This window comes from Macaca mulatta, chromosome 3, assembly GCF_049350105.2.
Source record: "Macaca mulatta isolate MMU2019108-1 chromosome 3, T2T-MMU8v2.0, whole genome shotgun sequence".
Lineage (NCBI taxonomy): Eukaryota > Metazoa > Chordata > Mammalia > Primates > Cercopithecidae > Macaca > Macaca mulatta.
The window spans coordinates 175,583,908-175,603,633 of record NC_133408.1 but is presented as its reverse complement, the minus strand read 5'-3'; the positions used below and the strand labels follow the sequence as shown (position 1 = coordinate 175,603,633).

The window sequence follows — 19,726 nt, the reverse complement described above, 5'->3', positions numbered from 1 at the left end:
CTCGGGGAGAGGAACCATGGTAGGAGTTGTGAGGAATGAAGCCGTGGAAGGGAGGGGTGGATCCCAAATCCCACACCCTCAAAAAAAGTCAGACTTTAATTCTTATAATATTTTACAAAAATTGGAACCAGTGAGGAAAAGAACAAGCCGCAGAAATTCATTCTTGGCTCCTGTCAGACAATTGAGCCCCAAACCATGATCTTAAAATCTGTTTGCTATTGAACAGGCAATTGGAAGACTAAAAGGCGCTGACATGTCTGGGGGCTCCTGGCTCAGCTGCCAACTGGAGGGTTGGAACGGTTGCCAGCAGCCTGCTCCGGTACACTCTGTCCCACTCTGTCCCTGCCCAAGTCCACTGCAGTAATTAGCTCTGCTCATTAGTTTCAAGTAAATAATCTCCTTGTCACAGCTGGGATCCTTTATCAGAGCAGTGGACATTAGGGGTTACAGAAGCAAAATGAATTTTTTTCCCTGGAATTCCCTGGAACACTAAATCATGACCCAGTAATCTGAATGAGGCAAGGAAACTTCCGAAGACATCTAAAATTTCCGAAGAACAGGTCTGCTTAAAAGGTGGAAGAGTTGGGTATTTAAAACAAACAGCCAAAATACAATAGCCACTGCCACGCTTAGAAGTGGATGTTGATTTTTTTTCTTCAATTCAGTTTAATGGCTCAGATCATCAAAATGCGCAAAGTATTTGTTAAGGGCTGATACTGAGGTAGTCCTGACCCAGAGAGAGCCTCCAGTCTAGGCAGAGGGAGAATGACAAGTAAATTGGTCTAAATGCACTAATGGCATTCTTGCACTAATAATGCATGCAAACAGCAGAATGCACAGAGGGAGGGCACTTTAAGCCAGCCTTGTTCTTCACTGATGGCCTCCCAGAGATGTGGCGCTGTTTTGAGAAAGATGAGGAGTGGCAGCCAGGAGTGCCTCTACAAGAGGGCTTGCACGGACGAAGCATGGGCTGGATTCTGAGGTTTTTGAAACAACTGGCAAAATACATTTCCTTATCCTTTTGTCCCTTGGTATCACATCATTATGCCCACTTTGAAGAAGGGGAAAGTGAGAACAGAAACTTCAGCTCTGCCCCTGGATGACCTGTGGAGTTGGGGCTCAGGAGACAGCTCTGACATTGTGGGGCAGGACCCCTGCCAGCTTCAGGAAGAGCCTCATGGTGACAGGGCATCTCATCCCTGGCCCTTTAAGCTCTGCCCTCCATGTCCCCACCCTAAAGATAGCAGGGGCATCTGCAGCACCCTTAGTCATTGCCAGAGAGGGTGCCCAGTCTGCTCACAAGCCTGCGTGGGCCACAGCTCAACGCCAAATGCCAATCTCCTTCCAGTGTGGCAGAGGCTCGCTCTAGAGTTTAACACAGGGTTGCCCAAGAGCAGAAAGGAAACATGGGTAATTCAAGGGCAAGAGGGATACGTTTTCTGGTAAGACTGATTGGAAATTACAAGATGAGAAGACAAGGTAAAGAGGTAAATAATTGTGTGGGGGTTAAGAGGATGAGCTTTGGAATCAAATAGTGCTAGTTTTCGGTCTCAGCCCTGCTACTTCCTAACTGCATAGGAATGTTTCTTGACTTCCCTGAACCTCAGTTTCCTCATCTGTAAAGTGGGTGTAATAATAGTACTTACCCCAGGGGGTTGTTATGAGAATTAAATGCAGTAATATGTGTAGCCACTCCATGCAGGGTCTGGCACACAGAGGCTTTCAATGAATATTACCCATTGTTTTTTCTGTCCATTTATATCCCCCGTATCAATGCATAGGATACCCAAATCCACCAAATTTACCCGAGTCCTCTGGTTAGTTGCCTTCATTTGGTCATTTTGGAGATAGCCAATGATATTTTACACTAGTATTTTTTTTTTTTTTTTTTTTTTTTTTGTTGTTGTTGTTGAGACGGAGTCTCGCTCTGTCGCCTAGGCTGGAGTACTTTCTAGTAGCAAAGAAGAGTTTCTAGGAAGATCAGTGCTAGAGACAGACAATGGTGTCCAAGTTTTCATGTCCTTTCCTGCAGAAGGGGCTTATGTAATGAAACTTTGATTAACTGTTACCCATCCCATGCCCTTGGGCACACTTAGTGATACGTGATGTCCCAGAACGGATAATCCCTGTGAACAGCCTGGCTGGACCACAGTATCCCACGTCCTGGAATGAGCTCAAGTAGAGATGAGAAGGCCTTCACTGTTTGTTCATTTGGACTAATTTATGTCACTTGTTCTTTGATTAGCAGCTCTTACATTCAAAGCGTTGCTTTAGAGACCACTGCCCTCACCAGGGACGACAGAGGCAGAGCCACCGAATAGGCTGTCCTTTCATGAGGAAATTGACACTCTCCATCCACAGCTGTGGTCACAATCGGCAAACTCTACTTATTGACAACTGGGTAAAGCCCAGCCTGACCTCCCTATGAAAGAGACAATCCGGGATTTTTATGCCTGTCTTGCAGAGCAGGAAACAGTCGTGCTTGTTGGATGCCATTCCACTTGACAAGGAAAGAAACTAGGGCTTGCCCCCTGGTTTTCTGATTCTAAAATCCTTATTGTCACTGAATCAGGTACTTTTGTCACATGGAGGGGGAAAGCTGCACATCCTTTGCCTTTTAAAACCTAGAGGACACATTTCAAGGACAGTTGGCAACAGGCTATGGTCCTGCAACCTCTAAGCTTTATTCATGCCATGATCTAGAGAATTTTGCAACTAGTTTCATCATGCTCCAAATTCTGCTGTTACCTGAATTAGAAGCATTCAGTCAGCTGGACAAATGGAGCAGAGGGGAAACGCTGGGACTCAGAGACCTTCTAGGAGGACAGAGACAACACGACTCATTCTCCATGGAAAATTGCATGAGTGGCTCCAGCCAGTCTCCCACTTCTTCCATTTTCCTGAACTATCCAGATCCTCCTATTTCTGGGCTTCTCTTATATTCTCTCTCTATGTGATCAACCTCTCGGTCACTCAGCACCTAAAAAAATTACCTGTCCTAGGATCCAATAACTTCAAGACTCTGCTTTCAGCCAAATGTGGGGTTAGGAAAACTCCAACGAACAATTTTATTCTAAAAGGATAATAATATGTTATGTTTCTCCAGAATATTTGCTCTTTTTTTTTTTTTTTTTTTTAAAGAGAAGGTCAGGGACTGGGCACAGTGGCTCAAGCCTGTAATCCCCAGCATTTTGGGAGGCCAAGGTGGGCGGATCACGAGGTCAGGAGATCAAGACCATCTGGCTAACATGGTAAAACCCCGTCTCTACTAAAACTACAAAAAAAGTAGCCGAGCGTGGTGGCACACGCCTGTAATCCCAGCTACTCGGGAAGCTGAGGCAGGAGAATCGCTTGAATCTGGGAGGCGGAGGTTGCAGTGAGCAGAGATCACACCACTGCACTCCAGCCTGGGCAACAGCAAGACTCCGTCTCATAAATAAATAAATAAATAAATAAATAAATAAATAAATAAATAAAAGAGAAGGTCATTAACCTTAAGACTTAATGGCATAGCTTTAGGCACTAAACAGCTGGTGGGGCAGGCAGTACTTCACAGCAAGGGACTCTCTCACCACACATGGGAGGCTGTTGTAAATTTCCTTTCTCCCTCTGTCCAGTATGCTCAGCCCTAGGTCACTCTTTTTCCTCTGAAATCAAAATCTCATCCAGCTGCTGGGAAGACAGAACAAAGCTGCCAACTGATTATTATTCAAGAACAAAGCAGACCATTTATTTTAGCAGGTTCAGAGCCATTATCTCCCCAGGACTCGAGCTACAGTGTGTGCCGGCTTTATCTACCCGAATTGCCTTCTGTCCTCAAATCCTTAAAGAGGGTACTGCTCCTCTTGCTGGAGCAAGACAATAGGGAACAGGAGAATGAAATTTCTTACAGCAATGACCTATGAAACTTCTCTCTCCTTCCTTTGCTGCCTGGGCTTCTCAAAGGCAACAGGATTTCCTGACTCTTCAAGAAACTGCAGACAGATGAGAAAAGGTGTGAGAGAAGCAGGCTTGGGCAGGCATCTCCATTTGAAATAAGGCAAAAGGCTGGGCATGGTGGCTCACACCTATAACACCAGCACTTTGGGAGGCCAAGGCAGGAGGATCACTTGAGCCCAGGAGCTTGAGACCAGCCTGGGCAACATGGTGAGACCTCGTCTCTACAAAAAAAATAGCCAGGCGTGGTGGCGCACGCATATAACTTCAGCTACTCAGGAGGCTGAGGTGGGAGGATTACTTGAGTTCGGGAGATTGAGGCCTCATTGAGCCATGATTGCACCACACTGCACTTCATCCTGGGCAACAGAACAAGATGCTATCTCGAAAGAAAGAAAGAAAGAAAGAAAGAAAGAAAGAAAGAAAGAAAGAAAGAAAGAAAGAAAGAAAGAAAGAAAGAAAGAAAGAGAGAAAGAGAGAAAGAAAGAAAGAGAGAAAGAGAGAAAGAAGGAAAGAAGGAAAGAAAGAAAGAGAAAGAAAAGAAAGAAAGAAAGGAAAACAAAAAAGAAATATGGCAGCTCAACACCATCAACCTCACTACTCACTACCATCATCAAGAATTCGGGCTTCTTTTTTTTTTTTTTTTTTTTGAGCTGGAGTCTTGCTCTGTCGTCAGGCTGGAGTACAGTGGCACCATCTCAGTTCACTGCAACCTCAGCCTCCCAGGTTCAGCATTTCTCCTGCCTCAGCCTCCCAAGTAGCTAGGACTACAGGCACCACACCACCATGCCCAGTTAATTTTTGTATTTTTAGTAGAGACAGGGTTTCAGCATGTTGGCTTCTTTGAGAGTCTCGAGACGGAATTGCCAGATAAAACACAGGATGCCCAGTTAAATCTGAATTTCAGATGAACAGTAAATAATTTTTCAGTATATAAGTATATCCCATGCAATATTTGGGATATACTTATACTAAGCAGTCATTCATTGTTCATTTGAAATTTTAATTTAACTGAGTGTCCTGTATTTTTATGTGCTGAATCTGGCAACACTATCATATCATATTTCTGCCCAATCTCCATCCCTCCCCAATAGCTGGCTCTGCCCCCACTCAGTCCCATACTGGTCACCTGAAGTGCAGCAGAATTCCTTTGTTACAGATGATGATTTGGAGGGGTCCATACCGTAAACACACAGGAATGATATAGATCTGCGTTTCGCATTGAACAGCATCAGAGAGAAACCTCACCTGGAGTCACCTCCTGTCTGGCTGCTTCAGACCTTCTTGCCTAAGGTCACACTGAACACCTGAAAAATCAATACATTCATTTTATGCTCTTAAACAGGCACCGTTTCTTCCACAGGAGATAGTGACGTTTTTGAGAGCGGTCTCCCACTTGCGTACAGAGAAGTTTATGGAAAACACCCATCTGTCTAAGCCTCATCTGAAAATTGCACGTTTACGCCAAATTCCTGAAGTCCTCCCTGCTCTAAATTCTCTGAGTCCGTGCACCCCCTGGCTCCCCAACCACGGTGCTGCCCAGGCCTGCTCAGTCCCAGGCCACCCAGGGGTCCCACTCCTGCCCCAGCTCCTTCTCTCGTGGGGGTCCCCGTAGCAAACTGCTTCCCAGCTCTTCCTAAAGCATCTAACACTTCTCTACCTTCCCAGCCTTGCCCTCCCATTCAGAAGATGGGTTCCGCTTGGAGACCCTCACTGCAGTTGGGACCCCAAGTCTTCTGGTCCTCCCCCAGCCATGGTTTATCTCCTGCTTCCCCAGGAGCAACCAGTCAATATTAACACTCATTATCCCTGATAAGTAGTCACTTATCGGAATTTAGGCTGAAAAGAAATCACACGAATTCTGACGCAGTAAAGGCCAACATGTGGGCTTCACGCTGAGTCCTTTATGCACTTGGTAAAATTCACTTTTAAAGTAACACGAGCCCAAGACCATCCAGTCATGCTTCTTTTTTCTTTTTCTTTTTTTAGACGGAGTCTCACTGTGTTGCCCAGGCTGGAGTGCAGTGGCATGATCTCGGCTCACTGCAACCTCTGCCTCCTGGGTTCAAGCGATTCTCCTGCCTCAGTCTCGCAAGTAGCCAGGACTACAGGCGAGCACCACCACGCCCGGCTAATTTTTGTATTTTTAGTAGAGACGGGGTTTCACCATATTGGCCAGGTTGGTCTCGAACTCCTGACCTTGTAATCTGCCCGCCCCGGCCTCCCATAGTGCTGGGATTACAGGCGTGAGCCACCGCGTCCCGCCCCAGTCGTGCTTCTAACACAATTATTCTTCCCTCTCACTGCCAAATCTTTACTCATTTTTTTGTGTTGATTGCTGTTTTAACTGTGTTCTCTTTCCAATTTGTCCATTTGAATTAATCGACCAGTAAAGTTCATGAAAAGTCAGTCCATTCTTTTTTTTCTTTTCTCTCTCTCTCTCTCTCTCTCTCTCTCTCTCTCTCTTTCTTTCTTTCTGAGACGGAGTCTCGCTCTGTCGCCCAGGCTGGAGTGCAGTGGCGCGATCTGGGCTCACTGCAAGCTCTGCCTCCCGGGTTCACGCCATTCTCCTGCCTCTGCCTCCCGGGTAGCTGGAACTAGAGGGGCCTGCCACCGCGCCTGGCTAATTTTTTGTATTTTGAGTGGAGACGGGATTTCACCGTGTTAGCCAGGATGGTCTCGGTCTCCTGACCTTGTGGTCCGCCTGCCTCGGCCTCCCAAAGTGCTGGGATTACAGGCTTGGCCACCGCGCCCGGCCCCCTTTTATTCTTAAACTGATTCTCTGGTGAGATCTATCTAACTGATAGCTTGTATTTTTTTTTCTCTCACTCAGTCTCTTCCATTTTTGTTCTGCTCAAAGTACACCCACCCTTTCAAGATTCACAGGAATTTACATTTTGTAATGTAGCATACAAGGTCCTCTGAAGACACCTTTTTTTTCTTTTAAACAAATGAAGACTCTACCCTCTGAAGCATTTCATCTTCTGGAAAACAGACACAAAATTATTTAGTCATTTCCCTAAAGTCAACATTGGTGAAAATTTCTGGGATTAAGAAAAACAATATGATAGGATTTGGTGGTAGAGAGGTTGCCTTTTATATTTTACTTGTGACTTTTCCCAATGCCAAAATTCTATGACTCTATGATCAATTTTCTCCCATGGCTCTCATGGCTGCTAATGGTTGTGTTTGGGGGACTTTTTCCTCTAACTGTAAGAGTCTCGAAGCTTAACATTCCAAAGTGCTGGCTACATCCCCGGTGGAAAAAAAAAAAAAAAATTCCTACCATGCAGTACCTATTTCTATTGTTTTATCAGAATGAAAAGAAACCACATAATTAAGCCTGGAGCCCAAGGAATACAGCTCAAAAAGATGCCTTCTGTGGTGCCATGACAGTGGATGACAAAGTAGATAAACAGCAGTCCTTCCTGTCCCCCAGATAGAAGGCCATATGAGTCAAGTCATCCTCCCGCATCTCCTGCCAGGCTACCCCCAGCCAATGTGCTTATATAATACTGGATAATAGTGAGTGAAAGTTTACATCCCAGGGTCTCCCAGTGAGTTTGTCCATTCGTTGATTCATGTAAACCCATGAATTGCATCTCTCACATGTCATGTACTATGCAAGACACAGGAAACATAAAGGTCAATAAAACCCTGTCTGGACCCTCAAAGAACTGCAGACATGCATGAGACAGATCCACAAATAATAATGCATCTCAATGTATCTTTCAGTGTTGAACTAAAAGAGTGGGCTCTCTGTCTCAGCAACTCTCAACCAGGACCAATTTTGTGCCCCCACCCCCGCCCCGGGACGTTTAGCAGTGTCTGCAGACATTTTTGATTGACACAGCTGGGGTGAGGGATGCTACTGGCTTCTCATGGGTAGAGGCCAGGGATGCTATTAAACATCCTGCAGTGCATAGGACGGTCCCCCACAACAAGGAATTATCTAGCCCCAGAAGTCGACAGTGCTGAGGTTGAGAACCCTCGTCTAGTGGGATAAAATATGTAGTCAGCTCTATCTGGTCATCTCTGGAATTTGGGCTGACTTGATCACTTTTGTTCTTTTCATAGTTGTGTCATTGATTGGCTTTTGCCCCTAAGCAAGTTACTTCACCTCACTTGGCTTAAGTTTCCTCATCTATAAAATAGAGTTAGAGTCTCTGACCTCTAAATCCAATCTAGCCTAAGAAGCTATGGTTTTCTTGGGCCAATATTTATGCTTTCACTGAACCCTGCTTCTGAGAAGAGAATGCCTTAACCAAAGGCTGTTTACTCCACTCCAGGTCAAGGAGATAAACTAGTTTCCTGTGTTGATCTGGAGTCTCACACAGGAAGGGGAAGCGCGACCTCTGCCCTGCCTGAGGACCCTGAGTCTTTGGAGTTTTCTCATCAGCAAACAGGAACTGCTTAACTGCTCTGCCTCCCTGTGTCCGGAGGAAACCTTTGAGTCAATGAAGACATGGAAAATTACCCGGATGCTGTTCCTGTGACTAGGTCCAAACCACAAATGCCACTTTTCTCCCTTCGGAGGGCCTGTGGCAAGGACGGGGTGGGGAGACACCGCGCTATTCCTGTGGTGTAGGCTGGTGGGCTGGGCTGGGGAGGGGTAGTGTCTCTTTATATGTCTTTGGGACTGCCTTAGGGAGGACCTTCATCATTTCTCTCCCTGAGGACAAAAAACTTCGATTCTTAGCCACGTATTTTAGGCTCTGGGGACTGGGTGGGGATCTGGTGCCCTCAAATTCTCATTTTCTCTCTCTCTTTCCCCCGCCGTGGCTTCAGGCTTAGTCACCAAACAGAAAGAGCTTTTCTGAGCCAGTGGCTGGAGGACAAGAGCAGCTACAGAGACCAGGGGATGCCAGGTCCCCACAGGACGGGAGGCACTCCTGCCTGGGCCTGAACAGAGGCCTCTTCAGAGGCTGCTGCGGTGCTGCTGTAACCAGAAAGGCAGAAAAAGGGAGACTATGGCAGGGCTGGAGACGAGGGCAGGGCTGGTCTCGGCAGCGACACTGAGTTTGGTGTTACTGGGCTCTCTGTCTTGGCAGAAATGCATCAAGGACTGCAAATGGAGTATGTTTGTGTCCTCTCCCCTGCTGGACCAGTGCCCCCTGAGGTAGTAGATCCTGTGTGTGATGAACAAATGAACTGTTGTTGAAAAGAAAAAAAAAAACCACGACCCAGAGACATTAAGTAACACGCCCAAGTTATTTAAACTGCTAGTCAAGGGGAACTTCTATCAAATTTGCTTCACTGAATTTATCAACAATAAAAGTTCCAAATCAGACAAATATTTCCCACTGTAGATGTTTTCATTGCTTGGGATTTTGGGGGTTTTTCTGGAGGCAGCAGGGTTGATATGATTTATATTAAGTGAAATGTGCAAATCTTAAGTACACTGCCTAATAACTTTTATATACATACATACCCAAGAATCATGTTCCCAGATGAAGATATAAAACGTTCCCATCATTCTAGAAAGTGTCCTCGAACCCTATTTCAGTCGATAGCCACTTCAAGAAATAACCAGGTTTTTTTCTACTTCCGTCACCATAGATTACTTTTGCCTGTTCTTGAACTTCTTATTATCAACCTGATATTGTTTTCTTCAATATGATGTACTTGGGGTTCATCCACGTTGTGTCAGTAATTTGTCCTTTTTGATTGCTGTGTAGTATTTCACTGTATAAATATACCACATTCTTTTTATCCATTCTTCTGTTGATGGATATTTGGGTTATTTTCAGCTTTGGTTATTGTAATATATTTATCCTAAAGATATGAATTGAATAGGGATAATTTTGTGTTAATTTGTCTCAAAACATGTGCCTATTTTAATTCCCCTTCAAATAAACTCTAATAAAAGTCATCCTCCCAAGCTCCCAGAAGTTGAGATAGAAAGAAGTATTTATTAGATGACCTCAAAGATCCTTTCAGACATGAAATCCTCTAATCCAATGTCTTCTCTAAGAGCTGCTGTTAAGCACCTACTTGCATGAATTCTAACATTTTCTCTGAACTGTAATACAGAGAGTGGTTATTTCCATGTAGAAACAACCCCTGCATCTATAAATTCACTGACAAAGACTAAAGAACTTATTCAAGCACAAAAAAACATACTCATATCACTTCACCAGATGGCACCTATTTCCAAATGAAAGACGTTCTCCTGTTCTGCGCACTGGAAGCAACTTGGGAGTGACCGGAAGAAATGGTGGAATATAAATAAATATAGCTACTGCATTTCAATCCTTTTTTCCTCCCTGGAAAACAACAGTGGTTTCTTTCTTGAGATAGGTGGGAAAGAATGAAGCCCACAATGGACTATTCACCAGGCCTCCAAAGCATTTCTCAGAATTTTCAGATCCTGCAGTGAATTCCTGCCACCCATTGTATTCAGATTTTCATTTCGTCTAATGCTAACTCTAATGAGTCTATTCCACACCTGGTGAGCTGAACTGCAGTGCACACTCCATCACACCATCACTCCATCACACCGTCACTCCATCACACCGTCACCCCATCACACCGTCACCCCATCACACCGTCACCCCATCACACCGTCAGGCTTCTATTTAACCCGGACAAAGGCTCTTTTATACTCTTCCTGTACATGAAAATAAAAGATTGGAAACAATCATTTAAAATGATATACTTATGTAAAAAAAAAAAAAAACACCTTTTCCTTAAGATTTATTCAACACATATTCATTCAGCCACAAAGACTGAACTCCCAAAAGTCAGAATTACCACTATTGTAGTACCTAACATCTTGCATGGTATCTAAAAAAGGAAAATTCAGAAGAAAATTTGCACAATGGCCCACGATGGTCAGACATGTAGGTAATAAAACCTAGGCCTGTAAACTAAAGTTGACTTCTTGATGTGTAACTGGAGTTTGTTACACACTTCACTGACAGGTACTGGTTATAAACCTGTTTATCAGCTGTAGAACAAAGACAGGATGCAAAGAGTTGCCCTCCACCAGACCCTAAGGCACCTAACCTTTCTCCTACCCACTCCACCATGTATTTACCTTATCTTAAACGGACAGTGTCACCAAATCAGAATCACAAGAATTCAACTACTGCTTCCCTCGTCCTTTCTCCCACCTTCTGTGACATGCCTATCCCCCATTAGGAAATGTACCTATACTGTGCCTCCCGTAACCTACTTAGGGACACATTCTTAGTCTATATTGAGTCTGTGTTCCTGGGCTTCCATCTTCAAGTGTGGCTCAGAATAAATCTAACAGTGATTTCTCTAAGTTCTAGTGCCTGTTATTTCACTTTTCAGCCAATGATGTATACCATCCAAACACTGAAGTCCTACCCTCATCACACCTAAGACTGCAACAAAAAAATATTATGGGCAGGGCGGTGAGGCACACAGATTCCATTCCATTCCCTTTCTGTCTTCTCTCATCCCTCTTGGCTCAGCCCTGATCTCTCTTCTGCTCTCCCCTCCTCTTCTATCCCTCTTCCTACTTAGTCTTCTGTCTGCCAATCTCCAAGGCTCTTTATAAGTTCACAGAATAAAGAAAAGGGGGTGGGGGAGTGGGGAGAGGACACACAGATGTAGCTGTTACAACTAAACAGCCTTTATACTCAAGCCATTCAGATTCCTGTATCCCGCCTTTAGGTACTATTGGTTCCTCACCTTACCCCACATATACCCCAGGAAGACTTTATCTGCACTCCAGCTGGCCTAATGCACCATTATTTTCCCCAGCTCCTTCACATCAAGACCAGAACCTCCTTCATCCCACCCACTTAGCTTTACCAAGGTAGGGAATGAAATTCCTCCCTGGGATCCTAACGAGCACTGATAGTCCCTGGGCTGCCAATCTCTCATCCTCGCAACAGGCAGGGGTGGTGCTTGTCTGTCATTATACTTGACTCCTTTCCCTTCCTTTCCCTAAGCTGGTCTCGCCCTTTTCTTAAAATGACAACACCATGTAGAACCAACTCCTGACAGCCTCACCCACCCCAATCAGCCCCAGCCAGCCAGGGTTCTGGAGGCGTCATCTGAAAACCAGGGTATTTTTTTCTAACCTCTCCCCGCCCTCCACCCACCTCTTGTTCTTTCAAGAACAAATTCTTTCCCTGGCGTTTCTAAATTAAGAGGAAAAGAAAAAGAATTTCTTCCATTTTCGTCGTGGATGAAAATAAGCCAGTTGTCAGTTATTTACCCAAAATCTGATTCCGAAATGACCCAGTCCTAGACTGGATTTAAATTTTAAAGGCAAACCTAAAAAGAGTTTCTGAGATATTTTTTAAAAATTCACCAAAAGTGGCCAGGAGGTGAATTTGCTAAGCTGTGGTTATTGGCAAGAAGAACTGCAAAGACAGGAAATTCTCTGCATAACTAGCCCGTCTTCCCGAAGCCTGCCGGGAGCAGGAACAGGAGCTTCCAACTCCTCCCTGACTATTTCCCCTGAGTCCCCAGTCCAGGCACCCACTGGCTCTGGGCACAAGCCCACCAGCCTCTTACTGCAAACCACAGCATATGTTCACATCCATTCATCAAATCCCATTTGGCAAGAGTTCAGGCAAGAAGGTGGGATTAACTTGCAGAGACACCAACCACTCCTTCACTAAAGGCTGCATGATGTCCTCTCCTTCTATGTAATCCAGCCAGACAGCAGCCAAGATGCCCACCCCAGGGAACTTTCCATTCTGGAAAATTCCTTCTGGAATCACCTCCCATTCCTCTGCCCCACCAACTCCACCTCTCTGACCCAACTCCCACCACACACAGACACAGTGTATTAGTCAGGGCAGGCTGGGTGCTGCAACAAACATCCCCAACATCTCAGTGAATTAACACAGAGGGTTTATTTGTGTCTCATGTTTAACATTTGAGCAAATATTGCTATGATTTTGAGGGTTTTTCCAAATTATACTTCTAGACTTCAAGGTCTTCATTTTTTGAGGAACTCTGACTTATCCATGTTTATGTAACAGAGATGTCCCACTTTACAGTTTGCAGTGTAAAGAGCATACTTCAGGCAGGTCCCAGATGCAAGGTTGGAGCCTTCAAAAGCTGGTAGCAGCTGGACATCCTATATTTTTATTTAATTCTATATTTTACAAAATTCCAACTCCTTTGCTTTTATATATCCAAAGATACTTATCTTTGGTAAGTAAGTAGGTAAGATAGGTAGGAAATGGGAAGAAAAAATGCAAAGGAAATGAGAAGTCAGAGAGGGATCAAAACTTTTTCAGTCCTATCCAGCTCTGCCAACAACAGTAGCAGGCTGTTAGCTGGGCGTGTAGTCAAGATAGGCAATACTCCCCGGAAACCACAGTAGTGACCCTCCAGGGCTAGTAGTCAAGAAACTATGCTAAAGATCCAAGCTCCTTTCCACAAGGACTCTTTCAGCTACTCCCCTGGGTGAGCAGACCCCAAGAGACCTGGATCAGGATGGGGTTGAGCAAGTACCTCATGGATCCAGAACCATTTTTCCCTTCTCTCCTGCCTGGATTTATCAGCTCCCCCTGTCCATCTATCCATCAGTCTACCCACCTCAAACCTCCTAGTAACTTCATTCTGGGAATCCAGTTGCCTGTCTCTGCCACTGACCACAGTTGGAGCCAGCCTGACGCCCATTCACAACAGATGTCCCTAGTTCCGAATCTCAGGGGAGGGTGTACATGCCTCTAGGAGATTGTATTCCTGTTCACCAATGATGCCCTCTTTCCATGCTGTGGAAGAAGTATACATCCCTGCCCTGCTGGACTCAGAAACAGCCCTGTGACTTACTTTAGCCATTAAAATGGGTTGGGGGCAGGGGAGATGGAAATGTGGAATGTGTGTCACTTCTGAGCAGAAATTATGAGAGCCAGAGCATGGTTTACTTGACCCTTTTTCCCTCTGTCATCATGACCAAGCAGTGCTTCATATAGAAGCTGCTGCATTAGCCCAAGTCCCAGAATGAGGACAACACGGAGGAAAGCCATAGCCAACCCAGGATGAATACGTTGCATGCATGAGAAATAAACCTCTACTGATTCTTGCTGTAAGCTCTTGGAACCTCGGGGTTATTTGTTAAAGTGGTGGAAGCTTGTAGGTCCTGACTGATGAAGTGAATGCCCTGCCCTCCCCTCCCAGAATGCTCTGGGACTCCCTGTGTACATTACACCACCTTCTCCTCAGAGCTTTTCACACCCAAAGAGACATCTCAAAGAAATCATTTTGCGTCTTTTCTCCAGGTCTGCTGTCTGCCTTCTTTAGCAAATAAGGAAGTCTCCACATCTGCCCTGGCATGCCCTTCTAGTTTGGCCTCTATAGAAACTGATCGCAGTTCCTTTTGCTAATGAAGGAAAAAACTGTAATCTCTGAGGGCACTGCCACTACCTGTGTTTGTCCTGCTGTGGTTTGTGCATGGTAGACACCAGTGGATGTTTGTTATCTGAAGAGAACGGGGTAATTTTGAGGAAGAAATTGGTAGCATCATTAGTAAAGTTTAAAAGTCTGAGAGGTGGGTGGGACCATCTCGAATGTGTTCCATCTAAATCTCTACCCATACTGTGTCCCTGTTTTAGCAATCTCCCTCAAACCCCTCCCCGCCAAAAAAAACAAAGCAGCACCTGTCAGCAAAGGGTGTAACTCGGTTATTTTTAAACTGAAAATACAAAGATCCAAGGCTTTGGGACAGGTCAAATAAAACTGCAATTTTTATCTCCCTGTCCTCCCCTAGACAAAGCACTTGCATTTGGAGTGGAGATTACACAGGCATTCAGTCTATGCAAAGCCCAGAAGCTGAACCGATTGCATTGCAGATGCTTTAGGGACACCTAAACACGCCTTCAGAGGCTCCACCAGAGCAGTTGGTGTTTGCATCAGAGGAAAGACCTGGCCCACTTTGCTCAACTGGCCCGTCCATTGGTGGTCCAGCATTTACTTTCCTGAATCACTGGTCTGGCTAGCGGGCCTGGCAGCAACAACTCCACATTCAAGCCTTACATAGACAGAGGAGCTGAATTGCCCCAATGATTCTTTGATCTGGCGCAGAACCTGCTATACACAGTGGACTCCACATTGCAGGTGGATGTTCCGGCCTGGCCCGGCAGAGGCGTGCACGTATCATTTGTGCTGGCAACCCTTGAGGGCCGGATGACTTTTCTGCTTTGGAGGCTGGTACCATAATTACAGCTGTGTTTGTGTTGTCATACCCAATTACCTCACTTACAGCCTTAAAATAGAAACCAGCCAAAGGTGCTGGCTGCACAGACAAAGAGGGAGGCTTCACAGGACTCAGAACCTGGGACTCAGCCAGAGGGGAGGGCTTGAAGCTAGACACAAGTGTCCTAATTGTTAAAAACCCAGGACTCCTTTTTCTCTCCTCGTGAGGGAAACAGAATAGTGCCACAAGACTGTAAATGAATGAACAGGAGCATGTTGGAGACAGAACTCCAGGCTACTCTTGTTTCTAGTTTGGAAACATTCATTTACCCATGAATGAAGTCAACCAAAGAGGGGATCTTAGGTGTCCTGTTAGCTAAGGGAGAAAACCCAGAAGAGTTCTGTCCCTGTGTCCGTACGTCCCTCCAATGACGGAAATACTCCAATCCACAAGTGACTCTTCTCTCCAAAAAGAATGTCTGTTGTCTGCCATCCCCAGAGCTGCAGGCCACAGCAGAGAACCCAGTGCAGAAGAGAGCCCTCCAATTACAGAGCAAGAGCCATTCCCCAGGCGGTCAGGGAAAGAACAGCCGCTTATCTCCAAGGGTAAGGAGGAAGCAAGCCTCTGGAGAAACCAAGTCATAGCAATGCCCAGCACTTGCCTCGCTCTCAAGCTTTCTCCACAGAAACTGTAAACCCTCTCCTGAGCTCTCCATCTAGACTGGGGACGCTTCTCAATTTTTTTTTTTTTTTTTTTTTTTTTTGAGACAGTTTCACTCTGTCTCTCAGGCTTGAATGCAGTGGTGGGAACACAGCTCACTGCAGCCTCCATCTCCCAGGCTCAAGCGATCCTCTCCACTCAGCCTCCCAAGTAGCTAGAACCACAGGCATATGCCACCACACCCTGCTAATTTTTTTTATGTTTTGTAGAGAAGAGGTCTCACTATATTGCCCAAGCTGGTCTCAAACTCCTGGGCTCAAGCGATCCTCCCGCCTTGGCCTCCCAAAGTGCTAGGATCGTAGGCTTGAGCCACCACCTCTGGCCAGAACTTCTTGTCTGCTCCCTCTCTCCCACTCCATCTCCTCCTCTCAGACATCTGCACATTTCTGATTTTATGTCCTCAATCTTTCTCAAATCCATTTCTTCTCTCCTTACCACTGGTTCCTGCCCTGATTCAGGTCTTTATCATCTGTCCCTGGAGCTTGGCATCTTCTTGACTGGTCTCTGCCCTGTCAAATCCACCCTCCACGGCACAGCCAACCATAAAGCCGAGCCCCCCACCCACCTGCTGGGACTCTCCAGGACTCCCAGTGACCAGTAGGGTGCAGTGCACATGGTAGCCCATGACTCCACCAGGCCCTCCCCTCCCGGCCCACCAGCCAGCGTCCCACTGCTTCCTGGATCCTACTTGATCTTCCAGCAAGGCCAAACGACATGAGGTTCTGCACCTACATCGGGTTGTCTCTCCCCTCAGAGCTGTTTTTCAGGCTGTCCACTCCCTCACCATTCCTTCTCCCACAACCTAGTGAGATCCAATGCATTTCTAAACACTTAATTCAGATTTCAACCCCTCCAAGAAGCCTTCCCCGACACCTCTCTCCCGCTCATTTTCTACTTGAGAATCCTCCAGCATTAAATACAACATGTGTTCTGGATATCTGCAGAGGAGTCTATTTCCCCCATTGTTATGAAGATTCTTGACAGCAGGGGATATATCTTATTTGATGTGGCGTATACCCACTGCTGGCACAGAGGAGATTTTCAAAACCCAGATGAATGAATGCATGAATGAATGAGTAAAGGACAAACGAAGGGGTATTGACTGAGCCACTTTTGTGTTAGAGCCTCGGAGAGAGCAGACTCTTCCCCCACATTACCATGAGAAGGGCCCAGACCAGAATTCCCTCCAATGCACTGCACTTGCCATGTCTAGAAGCCACAGCCACTTTATTGGTTTTTCTCGGGTTTTGTTTGTTTGTTTGTTTGTTCTTTGTTGTGGTGGTGGTTGTTTGTTTGTTTGTTTGTTTGTTTTTGAGAGGGGTTTTGCTCTTGTTGCCAGGCTGGAGTACAATGGCACGATCTTGGCTCACTGCAACCTCCACCTCCTGGGTTCAAGCGATTCGCTTGCCTCAGCCTCTCAAGTAGCTGGGGTTACAGGTGCCCGCCACCACGCCCAGCTAAGTTTTTGTATTTTTAGTAGAGACAGGGTTGCACCATGTTGTCCAGGCTGGTCTCAAACTCCTGACCTCAGATGATCCACTTGCCCCGGCCTCCCAAAGTGCTGGGGTTACAGGTATGAGCCACCGTGCCCGGCCTGGTTTTCTGATTTTCATCTCAGCCCCTGCTAGGCAGCATATGGGAGTGTCTACCATACAGTAGTTGTGTGACCCTCGTTACTTATCCTTTCTAAGCTTCAGGTTGCCATATGTTAAATGGACTCTATTTTAGTATCTACCGAATAGAATTCCTGGGAAAATTGAATGAGATAAAATGAGATGTGTAATCAGAACTCATTAAATGGTAGATGTAACTAAGCTGGAAAATTGACTGAGAAATACAGGTAGGCGTAGTGGGAGTTCAGAGTGAAGATGTATTGGACAGCTATTGTCTTCAGTAGAACATCTCCCCCTAAAGCCCTAAAGTATTCCTTACATAGTCAATAGCTCTCGGAAGCTCCACTGTCATGATTTTAGTGCTCTGCTACAAAAGGCAGTATTATCCATTTCCTTACCAGTCTCAACCAGTGCACTCAGGATTGCAGTGGGAACAAGAAAAACATGGGGAGAGAAAAAAATCAGTACTGTATACTAGGCCAGGCCTTCCCAAGACTTCAATCAGGCCCCTTGAGAAGCTGTAAATGTTCATCTCCTGGTGCCAAGGTGTAGTGGTGAGAGAGAAGGCCTGGCTCATCATCTTAGGAAATGAAATTAGTTACAAACACATTCATTCCCAGCCCAAATCCAAAAGCTAATCCTCACCCCAGTTCAGTAATTAGTAGGTGACAGTTTGGAGATTTGAGCCTACAGATTCGAAAAGTCTGGGACTGGAGGTCAAGATCGTGATTTCTGTTCCTGGATTCCCCATGGCCTGGCAAGCCACATCCATCTTCCTCACTCACAAGAGTGTCGGCAGGAGACCAGGGAGGCCTGAATCTCCTTGGCTTCAGTGTCAATCAACAAGTTTTCAATGGGCAACTGCAGGGTGCTTGCTACCCCATGCTAGGTCCTTTGGGCAATCCTTGCAGATTTACAAAGTACAAAAAGAAAACATGACACCAAAAGCAAAGATAGTTAGAGCCAGTAAGACTAATGTGGTGAGTAGAGGCCATTGTGTGTTGGAGCCAGCTCTTACGGACTTCCTGAGAGCCGATGGTTAATATTTCAGAAATTTTGCAAGCCACTTGTTAAATTAGCAGCAGTTTGAAATCACCCATGAGTATTTTCACCAGAGTATTTGTAGTGGCAGGCACTACAAATCAAGGTTTCTCCCCACCCCTCCAGAACTGGTTTCCCAGCACTCCAATAAGGAGTTCCCAAAATATAAGACTTTAAGGCAGGCGAGGGGAGTGGTTTTGCATGCGGGCTATGAAATCACATAGACCTAGGTTAAAAATCCCAGCTCTACTAGCTGGATGACCTGGGACAAATTACTAAACCCCTCTGAGCCTGTTTCTTCATGTGTATAGAGCTCACATGTATTCAACGCTTACTATGTACCAGATATTATTCCCAACATTTATACATATTAATGCATTGATTCCATGAAACAACCCTAGGAAGAAGAAATTATTATTATCCCCATTCTATAGATGGAGAAAATCAAGCCCAAGAGAGATTCAGGAACTCCACCAATATCACACAGCTAGTCAGGGGCAGAGCTGGGATACAAAGACAGGCATCTTGCCCCAGAGCCTGCCCTCTCACCATCTAGCTCCTCACTGCCCGATACAGGAGCCACTGGCTGCATGGAGCTATCAGGTACTTGAAACAGGGCTGGTGTGACTTGAGAAGTGCTGTAAGTGTGAAATACACATTAGATTTCAAAGACCTCATGTAAAAAAATATATAAAATATCTTGCTAATACTATATCACTTACTTATAGAAATGATAATATCTTGGATATATTGAATTAAATGAAAGATATTATTACTATTCATTGTACTTGTTTCTTCTTAATTTTTTTCTTTTTTTTATTTTTATTTTTTTGAGATGGAGTTTCACTCTTGTCACTCAGGCTAGAGTGCAGTGGCATGATCTCACCTCACCACAACATTCACCTCCCAGGCTCAAGAGACTCTCCTGCCTCAGCCTCCCGAGTAGCTGGGATTACACGTGTGTACCACCATGCCCAGGTAATTTTTGTATTTTTAGGAGAGATGAGATTTCACCATATTGGCCAGGCTGGTCATGAACTCCTGACCTCAGGTGAACCGCCCACCTCGGCCTCCCAAAGTGCTGAGATTACAGGCGTGAGCCTCCATGCCCAGCCTCTTTTTACTTTTTTTAATATGAGTTGTAGAAAATGTTAAGTGATGTTTGTGATTCACACTACATTTCTGTTGGGGGGTGCCCCTGGCTAGTGCCCTAAACTCCTAGTTTGGTGGATGCATTAAATCAGTTAATGCAAGGAGGACACCTAACACGCTGCCTGAAACAAAT

At 45.4% G+C, this 19,726-nt stretch overlaps 1 long non-coding RNA gene across 1 annotated transcript in view; it reads right to left on the bottom strand.

Moving 5' to 3' along the window:
• LOC144339978 (uncharacterized) overlaps positions 1–19,726 on the bottom strand; it is a 178,642-nt gene that overhangs the window by 157,025 nt on the left and 1,891 nt on the right. The window contains exon 2 of the long non-coding RNA XR_013415627.1: positions 5,185–5,243. This is a non-coding gene — a long non-coding RNA (uncharacterized LOC144339978). The remainder of the gene's footprint in view (positions 1–5,184; positions 5,244–19,726) is intronic.